At 54.6% G+C, this 20,374-nt stretch overlaps 20 non-coding genes and 3 pseudogenes across 20 annotated transcripts; all 23 read left to right on the forward strand.

Annotated features, from left to right (window-relative positions):
• The first annotated feature begins 64 nt into the window (after positions 1-64).
• LOC138643998 (5S ribosomal RNA) lies at positions 65-184 on the forward strand. Its single transcript, XR_011314503.1, has one exon. It is a non-coding gene; the product is annotated as a 5S ribosomal RNA (ribosomal RNA).
• Positions 185-1,089: 905 nt separating this feature from the next.
• LOC138643931 (5S ribosomal RNA) lies at positions 1,090-1,208 on the forward strand. Its single transcript, XR_011314440.1, has one exon. It is a non-coding gene; the product is annotated as a 5S ribosomal RNA (ribosomal RNA).
• Positions 1,209-1,849: 641 nt separating this feature from the next.
• LOC138643975 (5S ribosomal RNA) lies at positions 1,850-1,969 on the forward strand. The gene has a single exon (XR_011314481.1). It is a non-coding gene; the product is annotated as a 5S ribosomal RNA (ribosomal RNA).
• A 919-nt stretch (positions 1,970-2,888) lies between these two features.
• Positions 2,889-3,007, forward strand: LOC138643734 (5S ribosomal RNA). The gene has a single exon (XR_011314255.1). It is a non-coding gene; the product is annotated as a 5S ribosomal RNA (ribosomal RNA).
• A 641-nt stretch (positions 3,008-3,648) lies between these two features.
• Positions 3,649-3,768, forward strand: LOC138643999 (5S ribosomal RNA). Its single transcript, XR_011314504.1, has one exon. It is a non-coding gene; the product is annotated as a 5S ribosomal RNA (ribosomal RNA).
• Positions 3,769-4,673: 905 nt separating this feature from the next.
• On the forward strand, positions 4,674-4,792 carry LOC138643745 (5S ribosomal RNA). Its single transcript, XR_011314265.1, has one exon. It is a non-coding gene; the product is annotated as a 5S ribosomal RNA (ribosomal RNA).
• A 641-nt stretch (positions 4,793-5,433) lies between these two features.
• On the forward strand, positions 5,434-5,553 carry LOC138644064 (5S ribosomal RNA). The gene has a single exon (XR_011314564.1). It is a non-coding gene; the product is annotated as a 5S ribosomal RNA (ribosomal RNA).
• A 919-nt stretch (positions 5,554-6,472) lies between these two features.
• On the forward strand, positions 6,473-6,591 carry LOC138643938 (5S ribosomal RNA). The gene has a single exon (XR_011314446.1). It is a non-coding gene; the product is annotated as a 5S ribosomal RNA (ribosomal RNA).
• A 641-nt stretch (positions 6,592-7,232) lies between these two features.
• On the forward strand, positions 7,233-7,352 carry LOC138644065 (5S ribosomal RNA). The gene has a single exon (XR_011314565.1). It is a non-coding gene; the product is annotated as a 5S ribosomal RNA (ribosomal RNA).
• Positions 7,353-8,276: 924 nt separating this feature from the next.
• Positions 8,277-8,395, forward strand: LOC138643902 (5S ribosomal RNA). Its single transcript, XR_011314412.1, has one exon. It is a non-coding gene; the product is annotated as a 5S ribosomal RNA (ribosomal RNA).
• Positions 8,396-9,036: 641 nt separating this feature from the next.
• On the forward strand, positions 9,037-9,156 carry LOC138644066 (5S ribosomal RNA). Its single transcript, XR_011314566.1, has one exon. It is a non-coding gene; the product is annotated as a 5S ribosomal RNA (ribosomal RNA).
• Positions 9,157-10,075: 919 nt separating this feature from the next.
• Positions 10,076-10,194, forward strand: LOC138644132 (5S ribosomal RNA). The gene has a single exon (XR_011314583.1). It is a non-coding gene; the product is annotated as a 5S ribosomal RNA (ribosomal RNA).
• A 641-nt stretch (positions 10,195-10,835) lies between these two features.
• LOC138644000 (5S ribosomal RNA) lies at positions 10,836-10,955 on the forward strand. Its single transcript, XR_011314505.1, has one exon. It is a non-coding gene; the product is annotated as a 5S ribosomal RNA (ribosomal RNA).
• Positions 10,956-11,868: 913 nt separating this feature from the next.
• LOC138644133 (5S ribosomal RNA) lies at positions 11,869-11,988 on the forward strand (annotated as a pseudogene).
• A 631-nt stretch (positions 11,989-12,619) lies between these two features.
• LOC138644085 (5S ribosomal RNA) lies at positions 12,620-12,739 on the forward strand (annotated as a pseudogene).
• A 908-nt stretch (positions 12,740-13,647) lies between these two features.
• LOC138643756 (5S ribosomal RNA) lies at positions 13,648-13,766 on the forward strand. The gene has a single exon (XR_011314273.1). It is a non-coding gene; the product is annotated as a 5S ribosomal RNA (ribosomal RNA).
• A 641-nt stretch (positions 13,767-14,407) lies between these two features.
• LOC138644001 (5S ribosomal RNA) lies at positions 14,408-14,527 on the forward strand. The gene has a single exon (XR_011314506.1). It is a non-coding gene; the product is annotated as a 5S ribosomal RNA (ribosomal RNA).
• Positions 14,528-15,436: 909 nt separating this feature from the next.
• On the forward strand, positions 15,437-15,555 carry LOC138643767 (5S ribosomal RNA). The gene has a single exon (XR_011314282.1). It is a non-coding gene; the product is annotated as a 5S ribosomal RNA (ribosomal RNA).
• A 641-nt stretch (positions 15,556-16,196) lies between these two features.
• Positions 16,197-16,316, forward strand: LOC138644002 (5S ribosomal RNA). Its single transcript, XR_011314507.1, has one exon. It is a non-coding gene; the product is annotated as a 5S ribosomal RNA (ribosomal RNA).
• A 909-nt stretch (positions 16,317-17,225) lies between these two features.
• Positions 17,226-17,344, forward strand: LOC138643778 (5S ribosomal RNA). Its single transcript, XR_011314293.1, has one exon. It is a non-coding gene; the product is annotated as a 5S ribosomal RNA (ribosomal RNA).
• A 642-nt stretch (positions 17,345-17,986) lies between these two features.
• LOC138644003 (5S ribosomal RNA) lies at positions 17,987-18,106 on the forward strand. The gene has a single exon (XR_011314508.1). It is a non-coding gene; the product is annotated as a 5S ribosomal RNA (ribosomal RNA).
• A 913-nt stretch (positions 18,107-19,019) lies between these two features.
• On the forward strand, positions 19,020-19,138 carry LOC138643789 (5S ribosomal RNA). Its single transcript, XR_011314303.1, has one exon. It is a non-coding gene; the product is annotated as a 5S ribosomal RNA (ribosomal RNA).
• A 641-nt stretch (positions 19,139-19,779) lies between these two features.
• LOC138644191 (5S ribosomal RNA) lies at positions 19,780-19,889 on the forward strand (annotated as a pseudogene).
• The last annotated feature ends 485 nt before the right edge of the window (positions 19,890-20,374 follow it).

The following is a 20,374-nucleotide window of genomic DNA, read 5'->3' on the forward strand; positions in this document are numbered from 1 at the left end:
ATGGTCAGAGTTCTCGCCACCACGCGAGCCTGAGGAAGGCTGGCCAGTCGATGGGCCAAGCAGTGTCTACTGGCCACACCACCCTGGATACGCCCGATCTCGTCTGATCTCGGAAGCAAAGCAGGGCTGGGCTTGGACAGTACTTGGATGGGAGACCTCCAGGGAACACCAGGTGCTGTAGACTGTTTTGATGACATTTTGCCCCCTTGCTCAGCTCGGCTAGTATAGAGCGGTGCCTTGCCAGAGACCGACCTTACATAACCTAGAGGCTGGATGCCCCAAGCCCCACAAGGCCTCTGAGACTGCAGCTAAGGACGCTACCCTGCCGCCTCCTCGCATGCCTCACACCGAGATCCCTGCCGTGGCTAGGAGTGCTCATTGACCCCGCAGCCTGCCTTCTGGAAATGATGGCGTTATAAACATCCCGGACTGTGAAGGGGGCAGATTTTCAGCAGGCGCCCCGGGGATGATTTTTAGAGGCTGGCCGGCCGGCAGCAGTAATGTCTTTTTCTGCAAAGAAGCTTGTGTAACTAACCCAATCAGATGGCTACCCAGGATCCAAATTCAGGGCTGGGAGGGAATTGGGGGGTGTTTTCCTGCTGAGGCACAGAAATAATCATAAGAAGAAGAAAAAACAAGAGAGTCTGACGCATGGTGGCGCTGAGCCTGCAGGGGCAAATAGGTGTGGCCACATGCAAGCATATGTGCGTGCTCGCTTGCGTGTGAGTGTGCGCTTCCTAGTTGTGGCGCGCTGCAGACAGTCAAAGGGGTTGTTCCCTTTCAATAAAAGTTCATCCCAGCTTGCAGGCTATTAGAAAGCAACAAACCACCCTGTACTCACCCTACCCGGGTCCACCAGAGGGTCTCAGCGCTGCTCTAGGTCTGTGGCATTAGCTGCGACGCTGATGTCACGTCGGCAGCCGATCAGTGAGCTCAGCAGCAATGAGCAGGGCGTTCTGCCTACAAACCCTTTAAGGGAGACAGCAAAAAAGTGAAGAGAAAGGAAAGCACAAAAGGGCCTCTTACTCAGCACTGGACAGGGCAGCCAGACTGCAAAGTAGAAAAGCAGCAAGTGAGAGGCCTGTCTCTGCCTACGGCCACACCACTCTGAACACGCCCGATCTCGTCTGATCTCGGAAGCTAAGCAGAGTCAAGCCTGGTTAGTACTTGGATGGGAGACCGCCTGGGAATACCAGGTGCTGTAGGCTTTTGTTTTTCCTTCCTTCCACCAGCAGGGGTCACTCTCCTCTATGCCTTTTTTCCATTCCCTTTCACAAGGGCACACATGCTTTTTTCATTTGCTTTCACACTTGCGCTGTTCCATCCTTGCAAAATGCCAGCATCCTTCTCATCACCGTGGGCCTCCAGCATTGTTGCTTATTTACTTTTAATACTAGGCTTCTTTTCAACAGGACCAGCGCCTCCTGCGGGCTTGGAAGCAACCGCCGGCAACCTGGTGGCCATTTTATAGGTCAAAGCAAGCAGAACACCTTTGCAGGCAACATGACCCCCCGAAGAGCAGCTCACAGTCACTCACAATCATCTCACCCTCTTCCTTCATTCGCTCCTGGACGTCTCGATCCGCCTCAAGTTGCGGCTCCAGCTGGCTCTTTCTGTCACTTTCCCCCCAGATGAATGGTTTAGCCTGCAGGAGACCCTGCATCGAGCCATTTTTAAAGACACCTGATGCTCAGGCCCTGCTGCGGCGGGTGTTTCACTGCAAAACAAACAACGCCTATAATGGCAGCCCAGCCTTGGCATGGGCCCTACGGAGCCCGCCTCCACATGGTCAGAGTTCTCGCCACCACGCGAGCCTGAGGAAGGCTGGCCAGTCGATGGGCCAAGCAGTGTCTACTGGCCACACCACCCTGGATACGCCCGATCTCGTCTGATCTCGGAAGCAAAGCAGGGCTGGGCTTGGACAGTACTTGGATGGGAGACCTCCAGGGAACACCAGGTGCTGTAGACCGTTTTGATGACATTTTGCCCCCTTGCTCAGCTCGGCTAGTATAGAGCGGTGCCTTGCCAGAGACCGACCTTACATAACCTAGAGGCTGGATGCCCCAAGCCCCACAAGGCCTCTGAGACTGCAGCTAAGGACGCTACCCTGCCGCCTCCTCGCATGCCTCACACCGAGATCCCTGCCGTGGCTAGGAGTGCTCATTGACCCCGCAGCCTGCCTTCTGGAAATGATGGCGTTATAAACATCCCGGACTGTGAAGGGGGCAGATTTTCAGCAGGCGCCCCGGGGATGATTTTTAGAGGCTGGCCGGCCGGCCGGCAGCAGTAATGTCTTTTTCTGCAAAGAAGCTTGTGTAACTAACCCAATCAGATGGCTACCCAGGATCCAAATTCAGGGCTGGGAAGGAGCGGGAGGGAATTGGGGGGTGTTTTCCTGCTGAGGCACAGAAATAATCATAAGAAGAAGAAAAAACAAGAGAGTCTGACGCATGGTGGCGCTGAGCCTGCAGGGGCAAATAGGTGTGGCCACATGCAAGCATATGTGCGTGCTCGCTTGCGTGTGAGGTTGCGCTTCCTAGTTGTGGCGCGCTGCAGACAGTCAAAGGGGTTGTTCCCTTTCAATAAAAGTTCATCCCAGCTTGCAGGCTATTAGAAAGCAACAAACCACCCTGTACTCACCCTACCCGGGTCCACCAGAGGGTCTCAGCGCTGCTCTAGGTCTGTGGCATTAGCTGCGACGCTGACGTCACGTCGGCAGCCGATCAGTGAGCTCAGCAGCTCTGAGCAGGGCGTTCTGCCTACAAACCCTTTAAAGGAGACAGCAAAAAAGTGAAGAGAAAGGAAAGCACAAAAGGGCCTCTTACTCAGCACTGGACAGGGCAGCCAGACTGCAAAGTAGAAAAGCAGCAAGTGAGAGGCCTGTCTCTGCCTACGGCCACACCACTCTGAACACGCCCGATCTCGTCTGATCTCGGAAGCTAAGCAGAGTCAGGCCTGGTTAGTACTTGGATGGGAGACCGCCTGGGAATACCAGGTGCTGTAGGCTTTTGTTTTTCCTTCCTTCCACCAGCAGGGGTCACTCTCCTCTATGCCTTTTTTCCATTCCCTTTCACAAGGGCACACATGCTTTTTTCATTTGCTTTCACTCTTGCGCTGTTCCATCCTTGCAAAATGCCAGCATCCTTCTCATCACCGTGGGCCTCCAGCATTGTTGCTTATTTACTTTTAATACTAGGCTTCTTTTCAACAGGACCAGCGCCTCCTGCGGGCTTGGAAGCAACCGCCGGCAACCTGGTGGCCATTTTATAGGTCAAAGCAAGCAGAACACCTTTGCAGGCAACATGAGCCCCCGAAGAGCAGCTCACAGTCACTCACAACCATCTCACCCTCTTCCTTCATTCGCTCCTGGACGTCTCGATCCGCCTCAAGTTGCGGCTCCAGCTGGCTCTTTCTGTCACTTCCCCCCCAGATGAATGGTTTAGCCTGCAGGAGACCCTGCATTGAGCCATTTTTAAAGACACCTGATGCTCAGGCCCTGCTGCGGCGGGTGTTTCACTGCAAAACAAACAACGCCTATAATGGCAGCCCAGCCTTGGCATGGGCCCTACGGAGCCCGCCTCCACATGGTCAGAGTTCTCGCCACCACGCGAGCCTGAGGAAGGCTGGCCAGTCGATGGGCCAAGCAGTGTCTACTGGCCACACCACCCTGGATACGCCCGATCTCGTCTGATCTCGGAAGCAAAGCAGGGCTGGGCTTGGACAGTACTTGGATGGGAGACCTCCAGGGAACACCAGGTGCTGTAGACTGTTTTGATGACATTTTGCCCCCTTGCTCAGCTCGGCTAGTATAGAGCGGTGCCTTGCCAGAGACCGACCTTACATAACCTAGAGGCTGGATGCCCCAAGCCCCACAAGGCCTCTGAGACTGCAGCTAAGGACGCTACCCTGCCGCCTCCTCGCATGCCTCACACCGAGATCCCTGCCGTGGCTAGGAGTGCTCATTGACCCCGCAGCCTGCCTTCTGGAAATGATGGCGTTATAAACATCCCGGACTGTGAAGGGGGCAGATTTTCAGCAGGCGCCCCGGGGATGATTTTTAGAGGCTGGCCGGCCGGCAGCAGTAATGTCTTTTTCTGCAAAGAAGCTTGTGTAACTAACCCAATCAGATGGCTACCCAGGATCCAAATTCAGGGCTGGGAGGGAATTGGGGGGTGTTTTCCTGCTGAGGCACAGAAATAATCATAAGAAGAAGAAAAAACAAGAGAGTCTGACGCATGGTGGCGCTGAGCCTGCAGGGGCAAATAGGTGTGGCCACATGCAAGCATATGTGCGTGCTCGCTTGCGTGTGAGTGTGCGCTTCCTAGTTGTGGCGCGCTGCAGACAGTCAAAGGGGTTGTTCCCTTTCAATAAAAGTTCATCCCAGCTTGCAGGCTATTAGAAAGCAACAAACCACCCTGTACTCACCCTACCCGGGTCCACCAGAGGGTCTCAGCGCTGCTCTAGGTCTGTGGCATTAGCTGCGACGCTGATGTCACGTCGGCAGCCGATCAGTGAGCTCAGCAGCAATGAGCAGGGCGTTCTGCCTACAAACCCTTTAAGGGAGACAGCAAAAAAGTGAAGAGAAAGGAAAGCACAAAAGGGCCTCTTACTCAGCACTGGACAGGGCAGCCAGACTGCAAAGTAGAAAAGCAGCAAGTGAGAGGCCTGTCTCTGCCTACGGCCACACCACTCTGAACACGCCCGATCTCGTCTGATCTCGGAAGCTAAGCAGAGTCAGGCCTGGTTAGTACTTGGATGGGAGACCGCCTGGGAATACCAGGTGCTGTAGGCTTTTGTTTTTCCTTCCTTCCACCAGCAGGGGTCACTCTCCTCTATGCCTTTTTTCCATTCCCTTTCACAAGGGCACACATGCTTTTTTCATTTGCTTTCACACTTGCGCTGTTCCATCCTTGCAAAATGCCAGCATCCTTCTCATCACCGTGGGCCTCCAGCATTGTTGCTTATTTACTTTTAATACTAGGCTTCTTTTCAACAGGACCAGCGCCTCCTGCGGGCTTGGAAGCAACCGCCGGCAACCTGGTGGCCATTTTATAGGTCAAAGCAAGCAGAACACCTTTGCAGGCAACATGACCCCCCGAAGAGCAGCTCACAGTCACTCACAATCATCTCACCCTCTTCCTTCATTCGCTCCTGGACGTCTCGATCCGCCTCAAGTTGCGGCTCCAGCTGGCTCTTTCTGTCACTTTCCCCCCAGATGAATGGTTTAGCCTGCAGGAGACCCTGCATCGAGCCATTTTTAAAGACACCTGATGCTCAGGCCCTGCTGCGGCGGGTGTTTCACTGCAAAACCAACAACGCCTATAGTGGCAGCCCAGCCTTTGCATGGGCCCTTCGGAGCCCGCCTCCACATGGTCAGAGTTCTCGCCACCACGCGAGCCTGAGGAAGGCTGGCCAGTCGATGGGCCAAGCAGTGTCTACTGGCCATACCACCCTGGATACGCCTGATCTTGTCTGATCTCGGAAGCAAAGCAGGGCTGGGCTTGGACAGTACTTGGATGGGAGACCTCCTGGGAACACCAGGTGCTGTAGACTGTTTTGATGACATTTTGCCCCCTTGCTCAGCTCAGCTAGTATAGAGCGGTGCCTTGCCAGAGACCGACCTTACATAACCTAGAGGCTGGATGCCCCAAGCCCCACAAGGCCTCTGAGACTGCAGCTAAGGACGCTACCCTGCCGCCTCCTCGCATGCCTCACACCGAGATCCCTGCCGTGGCTAGGAGTGCTCATTGACCCCGCAGCCTGCCTTCTGGAAATGATGGCGTTATAAACATCCCGGACTGTGAAGGGGGCAGATTTTCAGCAGGCGCCCCGGGGATGATTTTTAGAGGCTGGCCGGCCGGCCGGCAGCAGTAATGTCTTTTTCTGCAAAGAAGCTTGTGTAACTAACCCAATCAGATGGCTACCCAGGATCCAAATTCAGGGCTGGGAAGGAGCGGGAGGGAATTGGGGGGTGTTTTCCTGCTGAGGCACAGAAATAATCATAAGAAGAAGAAAAAACAAGAGAGTCTGACGCATGGTGGCGCTGAGCCTGCAGGGGCAAATAGGTGTGGCCACATGCAAGCATATGTGCGTGCTCGCTTGCGTGTGAGTGTGCGCTTCCTAGTTGTGGCGCGCTGCAGACAGTCAAAGGGGTTGTTCCCTTTCAATAAAAGTTCATCCCAGCTTGCAGGCTATTAGAAAGCAACAAACCACCCTGTACTCACCCTACCCGGGTCCACCAGAGGGTCTCAGCGCTGCTCTAGGTCTGTGGCATTAGCTGCGACGCTGACGTCACGTCGGCAGCCGATCAGTGAGCTCAGCAGCTCTGAGCAGGGCGTTCTGCCTACAAACCCTTTAAGGGAGACAGCAAAAAAGTGAAGAGAAAGGAAAGCACAAAAGGGCCTCTTACTCAGCACTGGACTGGGCAGCCAGACTGCAAAGTAGAAAAGCAGCAAGTGAGAGACCTGTCTCTGCCTAAGGCCACACCACTCTGAACACGCCCGATCTCGTCTGATCTCGGAAGCTAAGCAGAGTCAGGCCTGGTTAGTACTTGGATGGGAGACCGCCTGGGAATACCAGGTGCTGTAGGCTTTTGTTTTTCCTTCCTTCCACCAGCAGGGGTCACTCTCCTCTATGCCTTTTTTCCATTCCCTTTCACAAGGGCACACATGCTTTTTTCATTTGCTTTCACTCTTGCGCTGTTCCATCCTTGCAAAATGCCAGCATCCTTCTCATCACCGTGGGCCTCCAGCATTGTTGCTTATTTACTTTTAATACTAGGCTTCTTTTCAACAGGACCAGCGCCTCCTGCGGGCTTGGAAGCAACCGCCGGCAACCTGGTGGCCATTTTATAGGTCAAAGCAAGCAGAACACCTTTGCAGGCAACATGACCCCCCGAAGAGCAGCTCACAGTCACTCACAATCATCTCACCCTCTTCCTTCATTCGCTCCTGGACGTCTCGATCCGCCTCAAGTTGCGGCTCCAGCTGGCTCTTTCTGTCACTTTCCCCCCAGATGAATGGTTTAGCCTGCAGGAGACCCTGCATCGAGCCATTTTTAAAGACACCTGATGCTCAGGCCCTGCTGCGGCGGGTGTTTCACTGCAAAACCAACAACGCCTATAGTGGCAGCCCAGCCTTTGCATGGGCCCTTCGGAGCCCGCCTCCACATGGTCAGAGTTCTCGCCACCACGCGAGCCTGAGGAAGGCTGGCCAGTCGATGGGCCAAGCAGTGTCTACTGGCCATACCACCCTGGATACGCCTGATCTTGTCTGATCTCGGAAGCAAAGCAGGGCTGGGCTTGGACAGTACTTGGATGGGAGACCTCCTGGGAACACCAGGTGCTGTAGACTGTTTTGATGACATTTTGCCCCCTTGCTCAGCTCAGCTAGTATAGAGCGGTGCCTTGCCAGAGACCGACCTTACATAACCTAGAGGCTGGATGCCCCAAGCCCCACAAGGCCTCTGAGACTGCAGCTAAGGACGCTACCCTGCCGCCTCCTCGCATGCCTCACACCGAGATCCCTGCCGTGGCTAGGAGTGCTCATTGACCCCGCAGCCTGCCTTCTGGAAATGATGGCGTTATAAACATCCCGGACTGTGAAGGGGGCAGATTTTCAGCAGGCGCCCCGGGGATGATTTTTAGAGGCTGGCCGGCCGGCCGGCAGCAGTAATATCTTTTTCTGCAAAGAAGCTTGTGTAACTAACCCAATCAGATGGCTACCCAGGATCCAAATTCAGGGCTGGGAAGGAGCGGGAGGGAATTGGGGGGTGTTTTCCTGCTGAGGCACAGAAATAATCATAAGAAGAAGAAAAAACAAGAGAGTCTGACGCATGGTGGCGCTGAGCCTGCAGGGGCAAATAGGTGTGGCCACATGCAAGCATATGTGCGTGCTCGCTTGCGTGTGAGTGTGCGCTTCCTAGTTGTGGCGCGCTGCAGACAGTCAAAGGGGTTGTTCCCTTTCAATAAAAGTTCATCCCAGCTTGCAGGCTATTAGAAAGCAACAAACCACCCTGTACTCACCCTACCCGGGTCCACCAGAGGGTCTCAGCGCTGCTCTAGGTCTGTTCTGTGGCATTAGCTGCGACGCTGATGTCACGTCGGCAGCCGATCAGTGAGCTCAGCAGCAATGAGCAGGGCGTTCTGCCTACAAACCCTTTAAGGGAGACAGCAAAAAAGTGAAGAGAAAGGAAAGCACAAAAGGGCCTCTTACTCAGCACTGGACAGGGCAGCCAGACTGCAAAGTAGAAAAGCAGCAAGTGAGAGGCCTGTCTCTGCCTACGGCCACACCACTCTGAACATGCCCGATCTCGTCTGATCTCGGAAGCTAAGCAGAGTCAGGCCTGGTTAGTACTTGGATGGGAGACCGCCTGGGAATACCAGGTGCTGTAGGCTTTTGTTTTTCCTTCCTTCCACCAGCAGGGGTCACTCTCCTCTATGCCTTTTTTCCATTCCCTTTCACAAGGGCACACATGCTTTTTTCATTTGCTTTCACTCTTGCGCTGTTCCATCCTTGCAAAATGCCAGCATCCTTCTCATCACCGTGGGCCTCCAGCATTGTTGCTTATTTACTTTTAATACTAGGCTTCTTTTCAACAGGACCAGCGCCTCCTGCGGGCTTGGAAGCAACCGCCGGCAACCTGGTGGCCATTTTATAGGTCAAAGCAAGCAGAACACCTTTGCAGGCAACATGACCCCCCGAAGAGCAGCTCACAGTCACTCACAATCATCTCACCCTCTTCCTTCATTCGCTCCTGGACGTCTCGATCCGCCTCAAGTTGCGGCTCCAGCTGGCTCTTTCTGTCACTTTCCCCCCAGATGAATGGTTTAGCCTGCAGGAGACCCTGCATCGAGCCATTTTTAAAGACACCTGATGCTCAGGCCCTGCTGCGGCGGGTGTTTCACTGCAAAACCAACAACGCCTATAGTGGCAGCCCAGCCTTTGCATGGGCCCTTCGGAGCCCGCCTCCACATGGTCAGAGTTCTCGCCACCACGCGAGCCTGAGGAAGGCTGGCCAGTCGATGGGCCAAGCAGTGTCTACTGGCCATACCACCCTGGATACGCCTGATCTTGTCTGATCTCGGAAGCAAAGCAGGGCTGGGCTTGGACAGTACTTGGATGGGAGACCTCCTGGGAACACCAGGTGCTGTAGACTGTTTTGATGACATTTTGCCCCCTTGCTCAGCTCAGCTAGTATAGAGCGGTGCCTTGCCAGAGACCGACCTTACATAACCTAGAGGCTGGATGCCCCAAGCCCCACAAGGCCTCTGAGACTGCAGCTAAGGACGCTACCCTGCCGCCTCCTCGCATGCCTCACACCGAGATCCCTGCCGTGGCTAGGAGTGCTCATTGACCCCGCAGCCTGCCTTCTGGAAATGATGGCGTTATAAACATCCCGGACTGTGAAGGGGGCAGATTTTCAGCAGGCGCCCCGGGGATGATTTTTAGAGGCTGGCCGGCCGGCCGGCAGCAGTAATATCTTTTTCTGCAAAGAAGCTTGTGTAACTAACCCAATCAGATGGCTACCCAGGATCCAAATTCAGGGCTGGGAAGGAGCGGGAGGGAATTGGGGGGTGTTTTCCTGCTGAGGCACAGAAATAATCATAAGAAGAAGAAAAAACAAGAGAGTCTGACGCATGGTGGCGCTGAGCCTGCAGGGGCAAATAGGTGTGGCCACATGCAAGCATATGTGCGTGCTCGCTTGCGTGTGAGTGTGCGCTTCCTAGTTGTGGCGCGCTGCAGACAGTCAAAGGGGTTGTTCCCTTTCAATAAAAGTTCATCCCAGCTTGCAGGCTATTAGAAAGCAACAAACCACCCTGTACTCACCCTACCCGGGTCCACCAGAGGGTCTCAGCGCTGCTCTAGGTCTGTGGCATTAGCTGCGACGCTGACGTCACGTCGGCAGCCGATCAGTGAGCTCAGCAGCTCTGAGCAGGGCGTTCTGCCTACAAACCCTTTAAGGGAGACAGCAAAAAAGTGAAGAGAAAGGAAAGCACAAAAGGGCCTCTTACTCAGCACTGGACAGGGCAGCCAGACTGCAAAGTAGAAAAGCAGCAAGTGAGAGGCCTGTCTCTGCCTACGGCCACACCACTCTGAACACGCCCGATCTCATCTGATCTCGGAAGCTAAGCAGAGTCAGGCCTGGTTAGTACTTGGATGGGAGACCGCCTGGGAATACCAGGTGCTGTAGGCTTTTGTTTTTCCTTCCTTCCACCAGCAGGGGTCACTCTCCTCTATGCCTTTTTTCCATTCCCTTTCACAAGGGCACACATGCTTTTTTCATTTGCTTTCACTCTTGCGCTGTTCCATCCTTGCAAAATGCCAGCATCCTTCTCATCACCGTGGGCCTCCAGCATTGTTGCTTATTTACTTTTAATACTAGGCTTCTTTTCAACAGGACCAGCGCCTCCTGCGGGCTTGGAAGCAACCGCCGGCAACCTGGTGGCCATTTTATAGGTCAAAGCAAGCAGAACACCTTTGCAGGCAACATGAGCCCCCGAAGAGCAGCTCACAGTCACTCACAACCATCTCACCCTCTTCCTTCATTCGCTCCTGGACGTCTCGATCCGCCTCAAGTTGCGGCTCCAGCTGGCTCTTTCTGTCACTTCCCCCCCAGATGAATGGTTTAGCCTGCAGGAGACCCTGCATTGAGCCATTTTTAAAGACACCTGATGCTCAGGCCCTGCTGCGGCGGGTGTTTCACTGCAAAACAAACAACGCCTATAATGGCAGCCCAGCCTTGGCATGGGCCCTACGGAGCCCGCCTCCACATGGTCAGAGTTCTCGCCACCACGCGAGCCTGAGGAAGGCTGGCCAGTCGATGGGCCAAGCAGTGTCTACTGGCCACACCACCCTGGATACGCCCGATCTCGTCTGATCTCGGAAGCAAAGCAGGGCTGGGCTTGGACAGTACTTGGATGGGAGACCTCCAGGGAACACCAGGTGCTGTAGACTGTTTTGATGACATTTTGCCCCCTTGCTCAGCTCGGCTAGTATAGAGCGGTGCCTTGCCAGAGACCGACCTTACATAACCTAGAGGCTGGATGCCCCAAGCCCCACAAGGCCTCTGAGACTGCAGCAAAGGACGCTACCCTGCCGCCTCCTCGCATGCCTCACACCGAGATCCCTGCCGTGGCTAGGAGTGCTCATTGACCCCGCAGCCTGCCTTCTGGAAATGATGGCGTTATAAACATCCCGGACTGTGAAGGGGGCAGATTTTCAGCAGGCGCCCCGGGGATGATTTTTAGAGGCTGGCCGGCCGGCCGGCCGGCAGCAGTAATGTCTTTTTCTGCAAAGAAGCTTGTGTAACTAACCCAATCAGATGGCTACCCAGGATCCAAATTCAGGGCTGGGAAGGAATTGGGGGGTGTTTTCCTGCTGAGGCACAGAAATAATCATAAGAAGAAGAAAAAACAAGAGAGTCTGACGCATGGTGGCGCTGAGCCTGCAGGGGCAAATAGGTGTGGCCACATGCAAGCATATGTGCGTGCTCGCTTGCGTGTGAGTGTGCGCTTCCTAGTTGTGGCGCGCTGCAGACAGTCAAAGGGGTTGTTCCCTTTCAATAAAAGTTCATCCCAGCTTGCAGGCTATTAGAAAGCAACAAACCACCCTGTACTCACCCTACCCGGGTCCACCAGAGGGTCTCAGCGCTGCTCTAGGTCTGTGGCATTAGCTGCGACGCTGACGTCACGTCGGCAGCCGATCAGTGAGCTCAGCAGCTCTGAGCAGGGCGTTCTGCCTACAAACCCTTTAAGGGAGACAGCAAAAAAGTGAAGAGAAAGGAAAGCACAAAAGGGCCTCTTACTCAGCACTGGACAGGGCAGCCAGACTGCAAAGTAGAAAAGCAGCAAGTGAGAGGCCTGTCTCTGCCTACGGCCACACCACTCTGAACACGCCCGATCTCGTCTGATCTCGGAAGCTAAGCAGAGTCAGGCCTGGTTAGTACTTGGATGGGAGACCGCCTGGGAATACCAGGCTTTTGTTTTTCCTTCCTTCCACCAGCAGGGGTCACTCTCCTCTATGCCTTTTTTCCATTCCCTTTCACAAGGGCACACATGCTTTTTTCATTTGCTTTCACTCTTGCGCTGTTCCATCCTTGCAAAATGCCAGCATCCTTCTCATCACCGTGGGCCTCCAGCATTGTTGCTTATTTACTTTTAATACTAGGCTTCTTTTCAACAGGACCAGCGCCTCCTGCGGGCTTGGAAGCAACCGCCGGCAACCTGGTGGCCATTTTATAGGTCAAAGCAAGCAGAACACCTTTGCAGGGAACATGAGCCCCCGAAGAGCAGCTCACAGTCACTCACAACCATCTCACCCTCTTCCTTCATTCGCTCCTGGACGTCTCGATCCGCCTCAAGTTGCGGCTCCAGCTGGCTCTTTCTGTCACTTCCCCCCCAGATGAATGGTTTAGCCTGCAGGAGACCCTGCATTGAGCCATTTTTAAAGACACCTGATGCTCAGGCCCTGCTGCGGCGGGTGTTTCACTGCAAAACAAACAACGCCTATAATGGCAGCCCAGCCTTGGCATGGGCCCTACGGAGCCCGCCTCCACATGGTCAGAGTTCTCGCCACCACGCGAGCCTGAGGAAGGCTGGCCAGTCGATGGGCCAAGCAGTGTCTACTGGCCACACCACCCTGGATACGCCCGATCTCGTCTGATCTCGGAAGCAAAGCAGGGCTGGGCTTGGACAGTAGTTGGATGGGAGACCTCCAGGGAACACCAGGTGCTGTAGACTGTTTTGATGACATTTTGCCCCCTTGCTCAGCTCGGCTAGTATAGAGCGGTGCCTTGCCAGAGACCGACCTTACATAACCTAGAGGCTGGATGCCCCAAGCCCCACAAGGCCTCTGAGACTGCAGCTAAGGACGCTACCCTGCCGCCTCCTCGCATGCCTCACACCGAGATCCCTGCCGTGGCTAGGAGTGCTCATTGACCCCGCAGCCTGCCTTCTGGAAATGATGGCGTTATAAACATCCCGGACTGTGAAGGGGGCAGATTTTCAGCAGGCGCCCCGGGGATGATTTTTAGAGGCTGGCCGGCCGGCCGGCAGCAGTAATGTCTTTTTCTGCAAAGAAGCTTGTGTAACTAACCCAATCAGATGGCTACCCAGGATCCAAATTCAGGGCTGGGAGGGAATTGGGGGGTGTTTTCCTGCTGAGGCACAGAAATAATCATAAGAAGAAGAAAAAACAAGAGAGTCTGACGCATGGTGGCGCTGAGCCTGCAGGGGCAAATAGGTGTGGCCACATGCAAGCATATGTGCGTGCTCGCTTGCGTGTGAGTGTGCGCTTCCTAGTTGTGGCGCGCTGCAGACAGCAAAGGGGTTGTTCCCTTTCAATAAAAGTTCATCCCAGCTTGCAGGCTATTAGAAAGCAACAAACCACCCTGTACTCACCCTACCCGGGTCCACCAGAGGGTCTCAGCGCTGCTCTAGGTCTGTGGCATTAGCTGCGACGCTGACGTCACGTCGGCAGCCGATCAGTGAGCTCAGCAGCTCTGAGCAGGGCGTTCTGCCTACAAACCCTTTAAGGGAGACAGCAAAAAAGTGAAGAGAAAGGAAAGCACAAAAGGGCCTCTTACTCAGCACTGGACAGGGCAGCCAGACTGCAAAGTAGAAAAGCAGCAAGTGAGAGGCCTGTCTCTGCCTACGGCCACACCACTCTGAACACGCCCGATCTCGTCTGATCTCGGAAGCTAAGCAGAGTCAGGCCTGGTTAGTACTTGGATGGGAGACCGCCTGGGAATACCAGGTGCTGTAGGCTTTTGTTTTTCCTTCCTTCCACCAGCAGGGGTCACTCTCCTCTATGCCTTTTTTCCATTCCCTTTCACAAGGGCACACATGCTTTTTTCATTTGCTTTCACTCTTGCGCTGTTCCATCCTTGCAAAATGCCAGCATCCTTCTCATCACCGTGGGCCTCCAGCATTGTTGCTTATTTACTTTTAATACTAGGCTTCTTTTCAACAGGACCAGCGCCTCCTGCGGGCTTGGAAGCAACCGCCGGCAACCTGGTGGCCATTTTATAGGTCAAAGCAAGCAGAACACCTTTGCAGGGAACATGAGCCCCCGAAGAGCAGCTCACAGTCACTCACAACCATCTCACCCTCTTCCTTCATTCGCTCCTGGACGTCTCGATCCGCCTCAAGTTGCGGCTCCAGCTGGCTCTTTCTGTCACTTCCCCCCCAGATGAATGGTTTAGCCTGCAGGAGACCCTGCATTGAGCCATTTTTAAAGACACCTGATGCTCAGGCCCTGCTGCGGCGGGTGTTTCACTGCAAAACAAACAACGCCTATAATGGCAGCCCAGCCTTGGCATGGGCCCTACGGAGCCCGCCTCCACATGGTCAGAGTTCTCGCCACCACGCGAGCCTGAGGAAGGCTGGCCAGTCGATGGGCCAAGCAGTGTCTACTGGCCACACCACCCTGGATACGCCCGATCTCGTCTGATCTCGGAAGCAAAGCAGGGCTGGGCTTGGACAGTACTTGGATGGGAGACCTCCAGGGAACACCAGGTGCTGTAGACTGTTTTGATGACATTTTGCCCCCTTGCTCAGCTCGGCTAGTATAGAGCGGTGCCTTGCCAGAGACCGACCTTACATAACCTAGAGGCTGGATGCCCCAAGCCCCACAAGGCCTCTGAGACTGCAGCTAAGGACGCTACCCTGCCGCCTCCTCGCATGCCTCACACCGAGATCCCTGCCGTGGCTAGGAGTGCTCATTGACCCCGCAGCCTGCCTTCTGGAAATGATGGCGTTATAAACATCCCGGACTGTGAAGGGGGCAGATTTTCAGCAGGCGCCCCGGGGATGATTTTTAGAGGCTGGCCGGCCGGCCGGCAGCAGTAATGTCTTTTTCTGCAAAGAAGCTTGTGTAACTAACCCAATCAGATGGCTACCCAGGATCCAAATTCAGGGCTGGGAGGGAATTGGGGGGTGTTTTCCTGCTGAGGCACAGAAATAATCATAAGAAGAAGAAAAAACAAGAGAGTCTGACGCATGGTGGCGCTGAGCCTGCAGGGGCAAATAGGTGTGGCCACATGCAAGCATATGTGCGTGCTCGCTTGCGTGTGAGTGTGCGCTTCCTAGTTGTGGCGCGCTGCAGACAGTCAAAGGGGTTGTTCCCTTTCAATAAAAGTTCATCCCAGCTTGCAGGCTATTAGAAAGCAACAAACCACCCTGTACTCACCCTACCCGGGTCCACCAGAGGGTCTCAGCGCTGCTCTAGGTCTGTGGCATTAGCTGCGACGCTGACGTCACGTCGGCAGCCGATCAGTGAGCTCAGCAGCTCTGAGCAGGGCGTTCTGCCTACAAACCCTTTAAGGGAGACAGCAAAAAAGTGAAGAGAAAGGAAAGCACAAAAGGGCCTCTTACTCAGCACTGGACAGGGCAGCCAGACTGCAAAGTAGAAAAGCAGCAAGTGAGAGGCCTGTCTCTGCCTACGGCCACACCACTCTGAACACGCCCGATCTCGTCTGATCTCGGAAGCTAAGCAGAGTCAGGCCTGGTTAGTACTTGGATGGGAGACCGCCTGGGAATACCAGGTGCTGTAGGCTTTTGTTTTTCCTTCCTTCCACCAGCAGGGGTCACTCTCCTCTATGCCTTTTTTCCATTCCCTTTCACAAGGGCACACATGCTTTTTTCATTTGCTTTCACTCTTGCGCTGTTCCATCCTTGCAAAATGCCAGCATCCTTCTCATCACCGTGGGCCTCCAGCATTGTTGCTTATTTACTTTTAATACTAGGCTTCTTTTCAACAGGACCAGCGCCTCCTGCGGGCTTGGAAGCAACCGCCGGCAACCTGGTGGCCATTTTATAGGTCAAAGCAAGCAGAACACCTTTGCAGGGAACATGAGCCCCCGAAGAGCAGCTCACAGTCACTCACAACCATCTCACCCTCTTCCTTCATTCGCTCCTGGACGTCTCGATCCGCCTCAAGTTGCGGCTCCAGCTGGCTCTTTCTGTCACTTCCCCCCCAGATGAATGGTTTAGCCTGCAGGAGACCCTGCATTGAGCCATTTTTAAAGACACCTGATGCTCAGGCCCTGCTGCGGCGGGTGTTTCACTGCAAAACAAACAACGCCTATAATGGCAGCCCAGCCTTGGCATGGGCCCTACGGAGCCCGCCTCCACATGGTCAGAGTTCTCGCCACCACGCGAGCCTGAGGAAGGCTGGCCAGTCGATGGGCCAAGCAGTGTCTACTGGCCACACCACCCTGGATACGCCCGATCTCGTCTGATCTCGGAAGCAAAGCAGGGCTGGGCTTGGACAGTACTTGGATGGGAGACCTCCAGGGAACACCAGGTGCTGTAGACTGTTTTGATGACATTTTGCCCCCTTGCTCAGCTCGGCTAGTATAGAGCGGTGCCTTGCCAGAGACCGACCTTACATAACCTAGAGGCTGGATGCCCCAAGCCCCACAAGGCCTCTGAGACTGCAGCTAAGGACGCTACCCTGCCGCCTCCTCGCATGCCTCACACCGAGATCCCTGCCGTGGCTAGGAGTGCTCATTGACCCCGCAGCCTGCCTTCTGGAAATGATGGCGTTATAAACATCCCGGACTGTGAAGGGGGCAGATTTTCAGCAGGCGCCCCGGGGATGATTTTTAGAGGCTGGCCGGCCGGCCGGCAGCAGTAATGTCTTTTTCTGCAAAGAAGCTTGTGTAACTAACCCAATCAGATGGCTACCCAGGATCCAAATTCAGGGCTGGGAGGGAATTGGGGGGTGTTTTCCTGCTGAGGCACAGAAATAATCATAAGAAGAAGAAAAAACAAGAGAGTCTGACGCATGGTGGCGCTGAGCCTGCAGGGGCAAATAGGTGTGGCCACATGCAAGCATATGTGCGTGCTCGCTTGCGTGTGAGTGTGCGCTTCCTAGTTGTGGCGCGCTGCAGACAGTCAAAGGGGTTGTTCCCTTTCAATAAAAGTTCATCCCAGCTTGCAGGCTATTAGAAAGCAACAAACCACCCTGTACTCACCCTACCCGGGTCCACCAGAGGGTCTCAGCGCTGCTCTAGGTCTGTGGCATTAGCTGCGACGCTGACGTCACGTCGGCAGCCGATCAGTGAGCTCAGCAGCTCTGAGCAGGGCGTTCTGCCTACAAACCCTTTAAGGGAGACAGCAAAAAAGTGAAGAGAAAGGAAAGCACAAAAGGGCCTCTTACTCAGCACTGGACAGGGCAGCCAGACTGCAAAGTAGAAAAGCAGCAAGTGAGAGGCCTGTCTCTGCCTACGGCCACACCACTCTGAACACGCCCGATCTCGTCTGATCTCGGAAGCTAAGCAGAGTCAGGCCTGGTTAGTACTTGGATGGGAGACCGCCTGGGAATACCAGGTGCTGTAGGCTTTTGTTTTTCCTTCCTTCCACCAGCAGGGGTCACTCTCCTCTATGCCTTTTTTCCATTCCCTTTCACAAGGGCACACATGCTTTTTTCATTTGCTTTCACTCTTGCGCTGTTCCATCCTTGCAAAATGCCAGCATCCTTCTCATCACCGTGGGCCTCCAGCATTGTTGCTTATTTACTTTTAATACTAGGCTTCTTTTCAACAGGACCAGCGCCTCCTGCGGGCTTGGAAGCAACCGCCGGCAACCTGGTGGCCATTTTATAGGTCAAAGCAAGCAGAACACCTTTGCAGGGAACATGAGCCCCCGAAGAGCAGCTCACAGTCACTCACAACCATCTCACCCTCTTCCTTCATTCGCTCCTGGACGTCTCGATCCGCCTCAAGTTGCGGCTCCAGCTGGCTCTTTCTGTCACTTCCCCCCCCAGATGAATGGTTTAGCCTGCAGGAGACCCTGCATTGAGCCATTTTTAAAGACACCTGATGCTCAGGCCCTGCTGCGGCGGGTGTTTCACTGCAAAACAAACAACGCCTATAATGGCAGCCCAGCCTTGGCATGGGCCCTACGGAGCCCGCCTCCACATGGTCAGAGTTCTCGCCACCACGCGAGCCTGAGGAAGGCTGGCCAGTCGATGGGCCAAGCAGTGTCTACTGGCCACACCACCCTGGATACGCCCGATCTCGTCTGATCTCGGAAGCAAAGCAGGGCTGGGCTTGGACAGTACTTGGATGGGAGACCTCCAGGGAACACCAGGTGCTGTAGACTGTTTTGATGACATTTTGCCCCCTTGCTCAGCTCGGCTAGTATAGAGCGGTGCCTTGCCAGAGACCGACCTTACATAACCTAGAGGCTGGATGCCCCAAGCCCCACAAGGCCTCTGAGACTGCAGCTAAGGACGCTACCCTGCCGCCTCCTCGCATGCCTCACACCGAGATCCCTGCCGTGGCTAGGAGTGCTCATTGACCCCGCAGCCTGCCTTCTGGAAATGATGGCGTTATAAACATCCCGGACTGTGAAGGGGGCAGATTTTCAGCAGGCGCCCCGGGGATGATTTTTAGAGGCTGGCCGGCCGGCCGGCCGGCAGCAGTAATGTCTTTTTCTGCAAAGAAGCTTGTGTAACTAACCCAATCAGATGGCTACCCAGGATCCAAATTCAGGGCTGGGAGGGAATTGGGGGGTGTTTTCCTGCTGAGGCACAGAAATAATCATAAGAAGAAGAAAAAACAAGAGAGTCTGACGCATGGTGGCGCTGAGCCTGCAGGGGCAAATAGGTGTGGCCACATGCAAGCATATGTGCGTGCTCGCTTGCGTGTGAGTGTGCGCTTCCTAGTTGTGGCGCGCTGCAGACAGTCAAAGGGGTTGTTCCCTTTCAATAAAAGTTCATCCCAGCTTGCAGGCTATTAGAAAGCAACAAACCACCCTGTACTCACCCTACCCGGGTCCACCAGAGGGTCTCAGCGCTGCTCTAGGTCTGTGGCATTAGCTGCGACGCTGACGTCACGTCGGCAGCCGATCAGTGAGCTCAGCAGCTCTGAGCAGGGCGTTCTGCCTACAAACCCTTTAAGGGAGACAGCAAAAAAGTGAAGAGAAAGGAAAGCACAAAAGGGCCTCTTACTCAGCACTGGACAGGGCAGCCAGACTGCAAAGTAGAAAAGCAGCAAGTGAGAGGCCTGTCTCTGCCTACGGCCACACCACTCTGAACACGCCCGATCTCGTCTGATCTCGGAAGCTAAGCAGAGTCAGGCCTGGTTAGTACTTGGATGGGAGACCGCCTGGGAATACCAGGTGCTGTAGGCTTTTGTTTTTCCTTCCTTCCACCAGCAGGGGTCACTCTCCTCTATGCCTTTTTTCCATTCCCTTTCACAAGGGCACACATGCTTTTTTCATTTGCTTTCACTCTTGCGCTGTTCCATCCTTGCAAAATGCCAGCATCCTTCTCATCACCGTGGGCCTCCAGCATTGTTGCTTATTTACTTTTAATACTAGGCTTCTTTTCAACAGGACCAGGGCCTCCTGCGGGCTTGGAAGCAACCGCCGGCAACCTGGTGGCCATTTTATAGGTCAAAGCAAGCAGAACACCTTTGCAGGCAACATGACCCCCCGAAGAGCAGCTCACAGTCACTCACAACCATCTCACCCTCTTCCTTCATTCGCTCCTGGACGTCTCGATCCGCCTCAAGTTGCGGCTCCAGCTGGCTCTTTCTGTCACTTCCCGCCCAGATGAATGGTTTAGCCTGCAGGAGACCCTGCATCGAGCCATTTTTAAAGACACCTGATGCTCAGGCCCTGCTGCGGCGGGTGTTTCACTGCAAAACAAACAACGCCTATAGTGGCAGCCCAGCCTTTGCATGGGCCCTTTGGAGCCCGCCTCCACATGGTCAGAGTTCTCGCCACCACGCGAGCCTGAGGAAGGCTGGCCAATCGATGGGCCAAGCAGTGTCTACTGGCCACACCACCCTGGATACGCCCGATCTCGGAAGCAAAGCAGGGTTGGGCTTGGACAGTACTTGGATGGGAGACCTCCAGGGAACACCAGGTGCTGTAGACCGTTTTGATGACATTTTGCCCCCTTGCTCAGCTCGGCTAGTATAGAGCGGTGCCTTGCCAGAGACCGACCTTACATAACCTAGAGGCTGGATGCCCCAAGCCCCACAAGGCCTCTGAGACTGCAGCTAAGGACGCTACCCTGCCGCCTCCTCGCATGCCTCACACCGAGATCCCTGCCGTGGCTAGGAGTGCTCATTGACCCCGCAGCCTGCCTTCTGGAAATGATGGCGTTATAAACATCCCGGACTGTGAAGGGGGCAGATTTTCAGCAGGCGCCCCGGGGATGATTTTTAGAGGCTGGCCGGCCGGCCGGCCGGCAGCAGTAATGTCTTTTTCTGCAAAGAAGCTTGTGTAACTAACCCAATCAGATGGCTACCCAGGATCCAAATTCAGGGCTGGGAAGGAGCGGGAGGGAATTGGGGGGTGTTTTCCTGCTGAGGCACAGAAATAATCATAAGAAGAAGAAAAAACAAGAGAGTCTGACGC

Source organism: Ranitomeya imitator, chromosome 6 (genome assembly GCF_032444005.1).
Source record: "Ranitomeya imitator isolate aRanImi1 chromosome 6, aRanImi1.pri, whole genome shotgun sequence".
Taxonomy (NCBI): Eukaryota; Metazoa; Chordata; class Amphibia; order Anura; family Dendrobatidae; genus Ranitomeya; species Ranitomeya imitator.